The sequence below is a fragment of the Schistocerca serialis genome, chromosome 9 (assembly GCF_023864345.2).
Source record: "Schistocerca serialis cubense isolate TAMUIC-IGC-003099 chromosome 9, iqSchSeri2.2, whole genome shotgun sequence".
Lineage (NCBI taxonomy): Eukaryota > Metazoa > Arthropoda > Insecta > Orthoptera > Acrididae > Schistocerca > Schistocerca serialis.
In genome coordinates this window covers 397583599-397596604 of record NC_064646.1, presented here as the reverse complement: position 1 = coordinate 397596604, position 13006 = coordinate 397583599, and positions in this window count along the sequence as shown.

Genomic DNA, 13006 nt, shown 5'->3' with positions numbered 1-13006 from the left:
TTAAAGGGATTTTTATAACATTCTTCCTGCAGAATACCAGTGGCGGCAAGTTCAGGCAATTGATGATGGAAGTGAATAAGGATCACGCATGCTTGTCTCCAAAGCAGATCACAAAGGCTCAACAATATTGAGATCTACTGACTGTGGTGGCCAAGGGAAATGCGAAAATCCATACCCGTGCTCACAAAATCAGTCCTGTCCGTTTCGAGCTATATGAATAGCTGCCTTGTCGTCCTTGAACGAATCGTCATCACTATGGATCTAACGCTGTGTCATGAAATGGACCTGACCAGCCAAAATGGTCACATAATCCTTGACGGTATGACGACCTTGCAGATTAACCCACGGAGTACCACGACATGGCTGCCAAACACCTGCCATATTTCGCTCTTAGGACTTAAACTAGGACAGAAGTTGGAAAGAGAGTGAAACAAGACTTATCCGATCAAATGACATTCTTCCATTGCTCTATAATCCAGGTTTTATAGTTTCGGCAGCACGTTTCCCTGTGAATGGCATTTGCATCACTTATGAATGGTTCTGTAATTCCAAACCGAACAATGTTGCGCAGTGGTTGACACATTGATCGGGCCTTAATGAGGACGACAGTTCAAACACCACCCATCCTGATTAGGTTTCCCGTGATTTCGCTAAATCGCTTAAGATAAATGCCGGTTCCTTTGAGAAGGTACGTCAGATTGCCTTCCCCATCTTTCCGAAATTCGAGCTAGTACTCCGTCTCCAATGACTTCGACCTCGTTCCCGCCGGAACGTTAAACACTTACCCCCCCCCCCCCCCCTTCCGTCTCAACCCCCGCCCCCATGAATTGCAGCTCTCCCTGTAATTCCCTGCTTATGGAGCGCCAGTTGTGTTGTCTTGGTACTGATGGAGTTCGACACAGCGACATTCAGTCCTGGAGACGACGTATTGAGGTCATTGCACTGCGCCGCTGGTGGTAAAATCTAACAGCACCACCTGCTTCGCTAGCAGCTGCATTTATGTACAAACATGCATTTCTCATGGTGTTTACAAATTTTTGTTTAATCCCCGTACCTGGCTGTGATAGGTCCACATACGCCCAGTCATATGTGAAATAGGTGGTGAACTTCGGTTGTTTAGTAGGATACTAGGAAAACGCAATAAATCTACAAAGGAAATTGTTTGCAAAACACTCTTGCGACTCGTTCTAGGATACTGTTGTAATATGTTAGATCTTTAACAAACTGGACCAATGGGCTATAGTGAACTAATACGAAGAAGAACGGTCACAGGTCTGTGGACCCACTGGGAATGGTCACTCAGATGATGAAAAGAGGAAGTGCCAGACAGTTGGAGCTAGATGTCAACCATCCCATGAAAGGCTATTTACATGGTTTCAAGAAACAACATGGAGAAATCTAGAAATGTGCAAGAGTTCGTATCGCTCCCGTACGGAACACGAAGACGAGATCAGATTTATTACAGCGTGAGCAACAGTATTGAAACAAGCCTTTTTCCCGTAAGAATGAAACGGGAAAATCAAACGGGAAAAACCGTAGTACGTTCTAGAATGGGGAGTATCCTTGGTACTGGGAGCATAGCTGCTTGCAGCGTTTAGATGTAGGTGTAAACATATTGTTCATAGTAGTTACGTGTATAACTTCTTACCTTTCGCTGTTGTTGATAGTCGTTCGCATCTGGATCCGATGGCGTCCTCGCTGCCTGGTGTACTGCTGTGTTAAGAGTACCTGGCACTTCCAGTATTTTGTGATTGCTACTTTCTTCAGCGTCAGATTTTACTGACTGCTATGCTGGAGCCTTTGCTGCAACCTTTGGATCACATCCATATCGTGTCTGGTTACTATAATCTTTCTGCTGATTTCATGCTTATGTGATCTTGCTTAGCTCGTGTGAAAGCGTCCACGACGGAAGATAGCTAAGATGGTTCATTAGATTCCCCTCCTCCGGCTGTACTTGTGGTAGCCCTCTTCCCTCGGCATAATCTCCGCTGCTCATGTCGGTGGCTGTTGAAGTTTCAAGACGATGTTCCCATGCTGCATACCTATACATCTTACGGACTTGAAACAAGCCTGCTATACGCCGTACTGGGGGACGGTCAGACTAGTACATTTCTCCAAATTAACTCAAAAAATTTCAGATTTTTTGAACAGCTAATTTCGACTGCGCATTAAGTAGAACGGTCGTTGCTAGGATACTGCCTGTAGCGGAAATGGAGCTCTAACAATGGACGGTTCACAAAAGACGGAAAGAAAAGGAAGCGGCATTTAAGTTACTAATTTAATGCAATATGTCTGCAATAACCTCAATGTCTCCATGCAACACAAAGAAGCAGGAGGCTCGGGTTACTGGAGGAGCTCGGAATTTAAATTTAAGCATCGCGCAAAAATGCTGCATGGAGAAATCGAATCCTACAGCCACAGCATATCTAAGTGTGGTCGCGCGCATGTTTATGGAACTATTTGACACGAGATACTAGTGTACGATCCTGATCTGAGTCCTTACGCCGTGACAAATTTCAGCTTACTCGATCACCTCAGCAGCAGAGACGAACAACTCACGGCCGCACTCCGTGAGAAGGCCAAAACAGGGGTATTTCCGCACAGACTCATGGAGACCGTCATACGGAAATATTTTGTGTAGTAGAAGAAACGATGCAGACGTGGGTGGACTCAAATGGATTATACGAAAAGACGCTTGCGAACCTGCAAGGAATGGCTTGCGTGTGTACTTGTATGGGTGGAGGAGTGGTTGGTTAGGGATGTTATGAGGGTGTGTCTGGTGGCGATTGGGCGTGTGAGTCTGTGGACGTTTTTAGTTTCTGAAATTATCAGAAATCTTGCAGTAACCATCATTTTTCTTTTTCTTATTCTATGTTCATTACACATTGATATTTCTTGACGAAAAATTTTAATACATTCTTCATCATTACTAAACTGAGTAGCTCCGGAACACACCTTATAATTCAGTGTCTGATTTCGGAATATAGGGCTCATCATAATGTAATCTAGCACCTTTCCACGCCTCCATGACCTTTACAAGTATACAGCCTTCTCTTGTGAACACTGCTTCAACAATGTACTTTCTATTACTACCTTCAGTTCACTGAAGAACTTAAGTACCGATTTCTCATCTCCCCTTCGTTCTACTGAGTCAGTTTTCTCCTACAATTTTGCCTTCCATTCTTTCCATTTCCTTGGTTAGATTTCAACGTGATTAATGCATTATCATCTCCCTTTACAAACTGAGTTACCCATTCGATGCCCTCATATACGCTCACTGTAGCTCCTTCACTTACTTGTGATATTGGCGTATGTGGATAACTATTACCATTGTCTCTGGTTTACAATCGATTCCGACATAAACTTATTCTATCGCTGAACAGTTCGCAGTAATTCACTCTTTTCCTTACCTTCCTGTTCATAAAGAATTCCACTCCCGTAATGACATTTTATGCATGTGTTGACATTATGATATATGCACGTGACCAGAAATTCTTTCCTTCGTCCCCTTTCACTACATGGTCGCCTACTATACCTAAATTGAGCGTTTTAATTTCCATTTTCAGATTCTGTAGCGTCTCTGTTGCATTCATGCTCTGGACATTCCACGCCTCGACTAGTTAAATGGTACAGATGCCTTGCTTATTGAATCTTTTCTCGGACGATCGCTACTCAGTTATCGGTGCCCTCCCGAAGATCCGAATGGTAGACCAATCCGGAATCTTTTGTCAACTACGGGCCACATTTCCTGTATAATGTGACTTTAATGTAGTGGTTTCCATTACTCTTTGCGTCGTTATACCTTTGTTCTTTGATCATTGTTCCGCGTTTAGGGTAAGTTTCACACCACAAGAGCAAGAGGTGGCCAGAATTTCTATCCGCTTGACCATCTTCTTCGACAAAGCTGTTGGCAGACTCACAAGGGAACCTCCCCATCGCACCCCCCTCAGATTTAGTTATAACTTGGCACAGTGGATAGGCCTTGATAAACCGAACACAGATCAATTGAGAAAACAGGAAGAAGTTGTGTGGAACTGTGAAAAAATAAGGAAAATATACAAACTGAGTAGTCCATGGGTCACATATGCAACGTCACGGAGTTCGTGGGTTCAGGAGCGCCGTGGTCTCGTGGTAGCGTGAGCAGCTGCAGATGAAGAGGTCAGAGGTCCTTAGCTCAAGTCTTCCCACAAGTGAAAACTTTACTTTCTTTATTTTTGCATAGTTATTATCTGTCCGTTCGTTCATTGACGTCTCTGTTCACTGTAATAAGTTTAGTGTCTGTGTTTTGCGACCGCATCGCAAAACCGTGCGATTAGTAGACTAAAGGACGTGCCTCTCCAATGGGAACGGAAAACATTTGATCGCAAGGTCATAGGTCAACCGATTCCTCCACAGGAAAACACATCTGATATATTCTATACGACACTGGTGACGGCATGTGCGTCATATGACAGGAATATGTTGTCGACCAACCTAACTTGTACACTTGGCGAATGGGTAAAAAGACTCTTCTACCTTGCCCGATTTAGGTTTTCTTGTGGATGTGATAATTACTCCCAAAAAAGTGATGAAAACATAAGAGTTTGTCACATAAACTGGAAATAAAAAATTAAAATTTTCACTCGATTGAAGGTTCCGCAGCTGCTCACGTTACCACGAGACCACGGAGCTCCTGCTGTTCCAGCGTCCTTGATGTTACTTATCTTCCCATGAACTACTCAATTTGTATATTTTGCTTATTTTTTCTTAGTTCCACACAACTTCTTCCTGTTTTCTCAATTGATCTGTGTTCAGTTTTTCAAGGCCTATCCACTGTGCCAACTTATAACTAAATCTGAGGGGGGTGCGATGGAGAGGTTCCCTTGTCAGTAGCACTCCTTACATCAGAAGTCTGATACTGATGACATTTGGTCAAAACCTGAACAGCAGCTGGGATCCCACCAAGGACCCACGACGTTTTGATTAATAATTCAGGACGGTAGCCCTCGACTAGGATGACCTAATCACTATATGCAGTATGTGCTGTTATGCAGTTGGCTGCATACTCAAGGTTGGAAAAAACCATGAAAACAAGGAAAATGAAAAGGAATTCTTTTATTACCAAAAGGTACAAGAATCTATATAAATGTAAGCGCTCATATCTTGTAGGGAAAGAGCATCTGGATATACAGCCACGGGATCGCAAAAGTCATTGTGTGCACTCTAAATTGTAGGTATTACAATGGAATTAAGATCTTGGTTTAACATTCCATTGAGATCGGAAGAAGCACATGCTTGCACTGAAAAAATCGCGAGGAAATCTGCCGTTTGCCTTTCGAAGGAATGATCCCATCGTTTGCCTTAAGCGATTCAACGAAACCACAAAAAACCTTAACCTCGCTAGACAAGGGGATGCGTTTCTTAACAACTGCACCACTTCACTCAGCAAGCTATTTATAGCTGAAAGCAAATTTAGTATGTTCATTCATAGGAAGTGAGCTGCTTCTCATAAAACTATTACTGGTCTTTCGTGAGACTTGTGCTTTCAAGTAGATTTAAGGTGTAAGCATCAAAATGTGAAAACCGTTATTTTCAGTAATCCCTTTAGCCATTAATTTGGTAAACAATGGGACGTTTTTAATGCGCACAACAAATAATAGCACGGTTTGTATTATGTAAGGGCAGGCAGTGTTGGCGTAAGTTAACTCCCAAATTTAAGAAAAGTGCTGGACCAGTTGCGGAAAGTGTTCCTGAACTTGACTGGCATCTTACGCTGCCACAGAGGGAGCATAATTCTTTCTCTGCTTCACGAACCCTGCACGGAAGTACTTTCTAGGTGTACATACTTTGCCTTTGGCTGTAGTATATGGCGCTTACTAGCCTGGTTGCAGTACATGTTACTATGGATTCAAAAATGGTTCAGATGGCTCCGAACACTATGGGACTTAACATCTGAGGTCATCAGTCCCCTAGAACGTAGAAATACTTAAACCTAACTAACCTAAGGACATTACACTCATCCATGCCCGAGGCAGGATTCGAACCTGCGACCGTAGCGGTCGCGCGGTTCCAGACTGAAGCGCCTAGAACCACTCGGATATACCGGCCGGCTGTTACTATTTACATTCACACTAAATAATGCTCTGTACCAACAGCAACGGGTTGATGTCTCTTTCCTGCCACAATGATGCAACTGCTCGCGCTACTACAAGAACACCGATTGTAGGGGGCTTCATATAAAAAAGCTCTGAAAAGTACAACGCTGTTTCACCCACTGCTGATTGTTGAACATTAGGTCCAGGTGGTTATTGCTTTTTCGTGCACCGGAATTGTGTCTTCCGAGATTTCCGACAGCTCAGTGCGGCCCAAAGCAGTTATTTTCGAGCACACTTCTGATGAGTTAGCTCTTAAGTGCAGAAACATATTTCCTTTGGCGTTCGCTCTGAAAGTGTCTGTCCGGTGCTAACTCTGTCGGCAGAAACATCCTGAGGGAGCGTGGGAGGGAGGGAGAGAGAGAGAGAGAGAGAGAGAGAGAGAGAGAGAGAGGGCGAGAGAAAGAGAGGAAGGGAGAGAGAGGGAGGGGGAGAGAGGGGGGGGGAGATGAAAGAGAGGCCACGGTAAACGGTGTCCATCCTATTGGCGTCAGCATTTGTTTCTCGCAGGGAGAGCTCCGGATTTTCCTCTTCGCACTACACAAAGTAAAGACGGTAGGTGTTGTGCGGCGTCGAGCACCGGAGACTGTCTAAACAAACAGTCACCGGCCCTCAGTGAAGAGCCAACGCCAAGGAATGGCTCGATGGTATGAACGACATCATCTTCTTCATCAGTGACACACTGTAGTTTAAGTATGATGACAATGTGTTCTTCCATTAGGCGGGTGCATCACTCCAAGTTCAACACTTTTCAATCCTTCCGGTTGTCCCCCATAGTTTCCGCAACTGCATATGATGCTTTCAAAAAACATGTATCTTCTTCTATCTTTGGTCCTCTTTCCAGCCTTCTTTCTTGCTTGTGCATCCTTCATTATGTAGTCCCTTCTCATCCAGCGGCCTAACCAGTTCCTTTCCCTCCTATTAATTGTTTCCATTATTCGTCTTTTCTTATTCACCATTTGTAACACTACATAATATCTTAATTCATTTATCCATTCCATAGTTTTCATTCTTCTCCAAAACCACATCTCGAAAGTCCCTGGGCATTTCTCCTCTCTCCTTGGGAGTGTCCAATTTTCGTCACCACACAAGGCAACATTGCTTAGAATACACTTCACTAATCTTTTCCTTAACTGCTTATTTAATAGAAGCTGCTACTCTTACTGTAAAACATTTCTTTCGCAATATCTATCACTGTTTTTATTTTCTTGATTACATATTATGTAACTGGTAATTTTGCATCCTCGTACGTAAAGTTGTCAACATGTTCCACCAACTAATCACAAATTTTCACAATTATTCCCTTGTGGAAAACAACTTATTTTGTCTTTATCCCGTGTATCTTCATTCTTTATTCCTCGTAGCTGGTTTTCGGCTCCTTTAGCATGTCTGTAATTATCTTTTCATTGTCATTCAGTAAGAACGTGCTTCAGCAAATATACACTTTATTATCATCCTTGCTATTGTCACACTACACTTCTGTTGGAAGCAGTTTTTAAATAAGTCAGCTAAACAGCGAAACCTGACACGGACAGGATTTTGCGTGAGAATGACGAAAGTTTTCGGTCAGGCTGGCTACACTTAGAAGATTCACAGAAACTAATCCTGACAGAGAGTTGCCAGAGGAAAGCCACTGCCACTTGTTGTCATTTAACCTGACTGCATAGCAAATTATGGCTCCAGTATTAATGCCCTGAAATTACTCACGTTCGTATGACATTGGACCCATGAATGAACAACACAGCGATCTGACGACTGACAATGAAATATTGGCTCGTAAACAAATATTCACAGCGCAATGGAACAGAAGAAGGGCGTCTTTAACGTAAATTAAAGGAAGATACATAGCATGCAAGATTTTCAACCTCCTTAATAAACCCCATCGGTGTAAATGCCTCTCTCCTTGTAGAAAAGACGCGCGCTAGGCAGATGTGACTGCAAGAGGTGTGTCCTAAGAGGTAACGATCAAAATAATGGTTCATAGCAATGTAAAGTCTTGAATAATTCATTGTTACAGTACATGTCTTGAGGTTCCCTGTAACTCGTACCTACCTTGTTTGGATGAACAATTATATGCAAAATAGAAAGAGAGTGACTGCTGAAGACAGTTCATTGCACTATTAATTCAGCTGAAGAAGATCCCTTTTAAATACGTTATACTCGCACGTGGCACTATAATGGGTAAAGATTTGTGAGCGCATGGACATAAGAGTATAAAATATTGTACTGCGGAAGAAGAACTCCGAGAGGGAAATAATTCGTGAGAGACTTCAAATTAGCCGGCCGCGGTGGTCTCGCGGTTCTAGGCGCGCAGTCCGGAACCGCGCGACTGCTACGGTCGCAGGTTCGAATCCTGCCTCGGGCATGGATGTGTGTGATGTCCTTAGGTTAGTTAGGTTTAAGTAGTTCTAAGTTCTAGGGGACTGATGGCCACAGCTGTTAAGTCCCATAGTGCTCAGACCCATTTGAACCATCTGAACTTCAAATTAACTTCAGTTATCATTCAGGGACGAAAATGCATGAACAATATTCACTTACGTCCTCTAATGAACCACGTCGTTTACAATACCACACATTCAAAAGAAGCAGAAAAATAATTCCATACGTTTTAAAATCCCCTTACTACTATTTATAGATTAAAAAAGTGACATGAAAAGTGACCTACAATTTCAGAATTCAAAGGAAGTCGCGACCTGGACAAAGAGCGAAACTGCCTCACATGGATACACGACTGAACAGCATTTTCAATAGCAGCATCTGAAAAATCCTGTAATGAGGAATTATGCCAATTTAATGCAACCCAGCAACCATCTCACCAATAATACTCGACACTGCAGTATCGTAATGCAGTATAGTGAACAGACCAACACGCAGAGTAGAATGTCCAATAGGCCGTATACTGCTCAGCCCAACTGGAAACTCTGTGGCAAGCAACCTGGTTGTATTGAAAAGCTCTGCTCTCAAACTAGTACATGAAGACCTGTTTCTCTCCACGTAAGACGCCATTGGAGACGAAAACATGGACTATAAGATCTTTGAATCACTAGAGTAGTTCGCAATTTATGCACTGGTTCTTACGAGACGTACAAGACGTTTATAAAAACAGCTTTAAGTAGATATTAAGCAGTACACCTGAAAGACCTTGTCTATCCTCTCTCCAAATTTTAATTCCTGCTGTCATTATATTAGTTGTTAGTCAGAATTGTTTATTAGCATCTACATACAATCAAATAATTCTGCCGCTACATTAGTTCCAATTTCTTAGGGTATCTAATACTTTAATCCACTGAAAAAAGAAACTACGTACAAATACAAATAATTTACAGAACAATCAACCCACAGCGTGCAAGGCGTAAAATATGATCTACAATTGTGAACAACATGTTCAAAAGAGCGTGAATTACTGCTGAGGTCATCGGTCCCCAGACTTACACACTACTTCAACTAACTTAAACCAACTTATGCTAAGAACAAGACACACACCCATGCCCGAGGGAGGACTCTAACCTCCAGCGGGAGAGGGCTGCGCAATGCGTGACATGGCGCCTCAAACCACGCTGCCACTCCGTGCGCCGTGGATAACATACTGTATCTGATATTGAGCATTGAGTATGTCATAGGCCAGATACAAGGAGGATTTACAAATGTCGGATCAACACCCCATGGTATTTTTGTGACAATGACTATAATTAAAAAACTTTTTTGATAAGGTGGTATATGTAAAATGTAAATGTCGTGTGACTCGGGCCTCCCGTCGGATACACCGCTCGCCTGGTGCAAGTCTTTCGATTTGACCCCAATTCGGTGACCTGCGCGTAGATGGGGATGAAATGATGATGATTAGGACAACACAACAACCAGTCCCCGAGCGGAGAAAATCTCCGACCCAACCAGGAATCGAACCCAGGCCGTTACGATTGACATGTGGTATATGGAACACTATACGAGAAAATTGGTCACTGGGTAGAGAGAGGGCCAATACTTTATGATGGCGTTAGGCACGAAAAATTGTTGTATTGTTGGCACGATGACGGAAGCCATTATTAACAGAAAATAATGAATTCACAAAAATGAAGAGACCTACGTAAAATGTAATGTTAACACAACTGTGACTGAGGCTACTGGTTAGTCATACAAGTGAATATCTGCATCAAACATTCTGTTAAATCCTGTCTAGTCGTCGAATATCTGGTGGCTAGGAAACCTGCTTTCTCGGATCGCTAGACAACATTCAAATAAATCGTATTAATGAGTTTTATTACAAAATGAGCAATTAAAATCCTTAAGGGGCTCCGAAAAGGCTCAAAATCATGAAAAGTTCAATTTTTACTTTTTTGCGTTTTCTGAATCTGCAGATTATTACCTTTTAATAGATATATAATTTATTCAATTCCGAAGACTACAACTATTTTTAAATTTTTTTTGAAATGTGTTCTACATGGGTGTGACCCACTGTGGCGCTGTTAAACTGCTGTCAAATTGTGTTATTATTAACGTCCGTGTTCATCAGATACATTTTAGTGATGTGAGATAAAGTATGTGTTGTGGCTAACCTGTGATGTTTCAATATATATCGCTGATGTGATTGTCGATTATTTCATGTTTATTTACTCTGTCGTTATCTCGAAAATATTCGTAATTAATTCTGTTTCTTGAGTCTCTGTTTTGTTGAAGTATAATAATGAGTAAAAGTAAAGTTATTAGAAATTCTCTGAAGGCTTTTAAGAAAAGGAGAAATGTTGGAAAGGCAAAGGTATGTGTTATTACTGTAAACAATAAAGACGATAACCAAGTGAATGAACCTAACCTCTCAAGTACACCTGCCCATAGCAGTCAAAGTGGGAAAGAAAATACTTCACAGAAGAAGCTTGGTTCAATGAGTGAAAACTATGAATGTTTTATGGGCGAATCGGATGTGAATGAAATATTTGATATGTCGGTTCTCAAAGGAATTTTTTCAAACTGTGTAAGATGTATTCATTGTAGTGAAGTTGGTCTGGAACTCTCCATAATAAAGCACGTAGGACTTGCTAGTGAAATACAACTGAAATGTGATAAGTGTTCATACATGACCACCTTTTGAAGCAGTGTTGCAGTAACTGCAACTGAAGAAAATGGTAGCAAAATCTACGAACACAACAACGAGCGATGCTTGCTTTAGACAAGGAACGCCTTCGGGCTGCAGACAGGGCTGTAAAGAGTCTAGAAATACAAGCAAGAGTAAACAGGAGGAGGAACAAGAGGAAGCTGGAGGAGGAGTTTGCAGAGGATGAAGATAATCCATCCAATGGACCTGGAATGCACTAAAAAGTTAATCCAATCTTTGTCGCTCGATTCCCAAAACTTTTATTTTTTCATACTAATTACATGTTTTCTAAGGATCTTCCAAACATATTTGTTTCAAACATTCAGTAAATGTTACACAGTACCTTCTGCATAATTTAACACAGCTTTTTTCCAAAAAACTTATATTTTTGAATACATAAATAAAAAATTGCAAAAAAATGTTGTGAATTTTCATTACAATTGAAAAAAAATCATCTTTAATAACTGAACTAAAATTTTGTAAAATCCCTGTGTTAAGTTGTAGCCCATATTCCAATAAATAATCTGTAAAAAGTTCAACTTCCTACCTCAAATACTTCGTGAGGAAAGATGTAATTTATAAGCATTATTTTAACATTGCAAGTATAGGGCGTTCCGGAGCCCCTTAACTTTGTGTTACACAGATGCGTCGAGCAAAGGGCGACATACGAAGTAGTCAATGTTCTTCTGTATAACAATTCTAAGTCGCTGCTATACGAGTGCCTAATCTTGAAGCTGCTCTTCGACTCGCCGCCACCAGTCGGACGCGGCGCTTATGTCCTCTTCACTTACAGGCTGCTGCTGTCGCGTTGTCGTCCTGGAAAGGGGTCGATCAGTGTGCTGTTGGCTCACGTCGTCATACAGCCATCTCTTTCCTATCGGTCCCGACTGGTGTGCCGGCGCTTGACTTTATGCCGTAACACATTCTATCATGTGCACAATGCTACTACAATTTCTAAAGATGAATTGATGAAGCTGTCATGTAACCTAATTTTATAACTTACATTAAGTAAAATAGTTGAGCCGTGCTGTGGCTTGCGTTGGTGTTGTTTGTAGGCTTCCGCCCTCTGTTCGAGGCCAGACCGTATCCTTTAGTTGGCATGGTTGCGGTTGTTTATCTTCTTCTCGTCTTCACTGGCGCCAATCGTTTCGCAAGCGTTGCCTGTCCGCTTGTGCCAGGAGCGGCGGTTATCGATATGTAGTAACTTGCCCTATCTTTGGGGTGATGTCATTGTTTTTCCGTGTCGTGAGAGTGTGGCAGTTCGGTTAGGGACTCAGGAAGATCCAGGTCCACGCAGTGCGAGAACACGGCGGGACCGCTGGTGGCGCGCTTGGACTGCCAGATGAAAGGGTTGTGGTCACGAGGGTGCACGACCTCGTCGTAAACAAGATCCTGCAGCCTTTAAGATGAGTGCATTTCAAATTAAGTAGAGAAACCTCCACCATTGTGACACCTCGCTATTCACCAGTGATTTGGGTTGTTGCTGCTCGTAGTGTTGCCGAGACGAAGAGCAGCGAGTGGAGTGCTTGGGGAAGGCGGATCTGATTAGCTTTCCTGGGCTTCTTATTAGTATTTATTGCGTTCAGCTTGTCACAATTTGTGAAGTTCAACCAGCGGCATTTTTCCTGCCTGGTGGCAGCCAACGCCACAGTTACCTGGCCTGGGGGTTAGTGTATGTAACACCAGTGCACGTTTCCTCGCCTTTCCGCTGCTGCCTGGTAAGGCATGTAGTTTTGACAGCTGTCTTGATTGTAGGCCGTTTGTGATTCTTCTACTGTGGTGGTAGTGG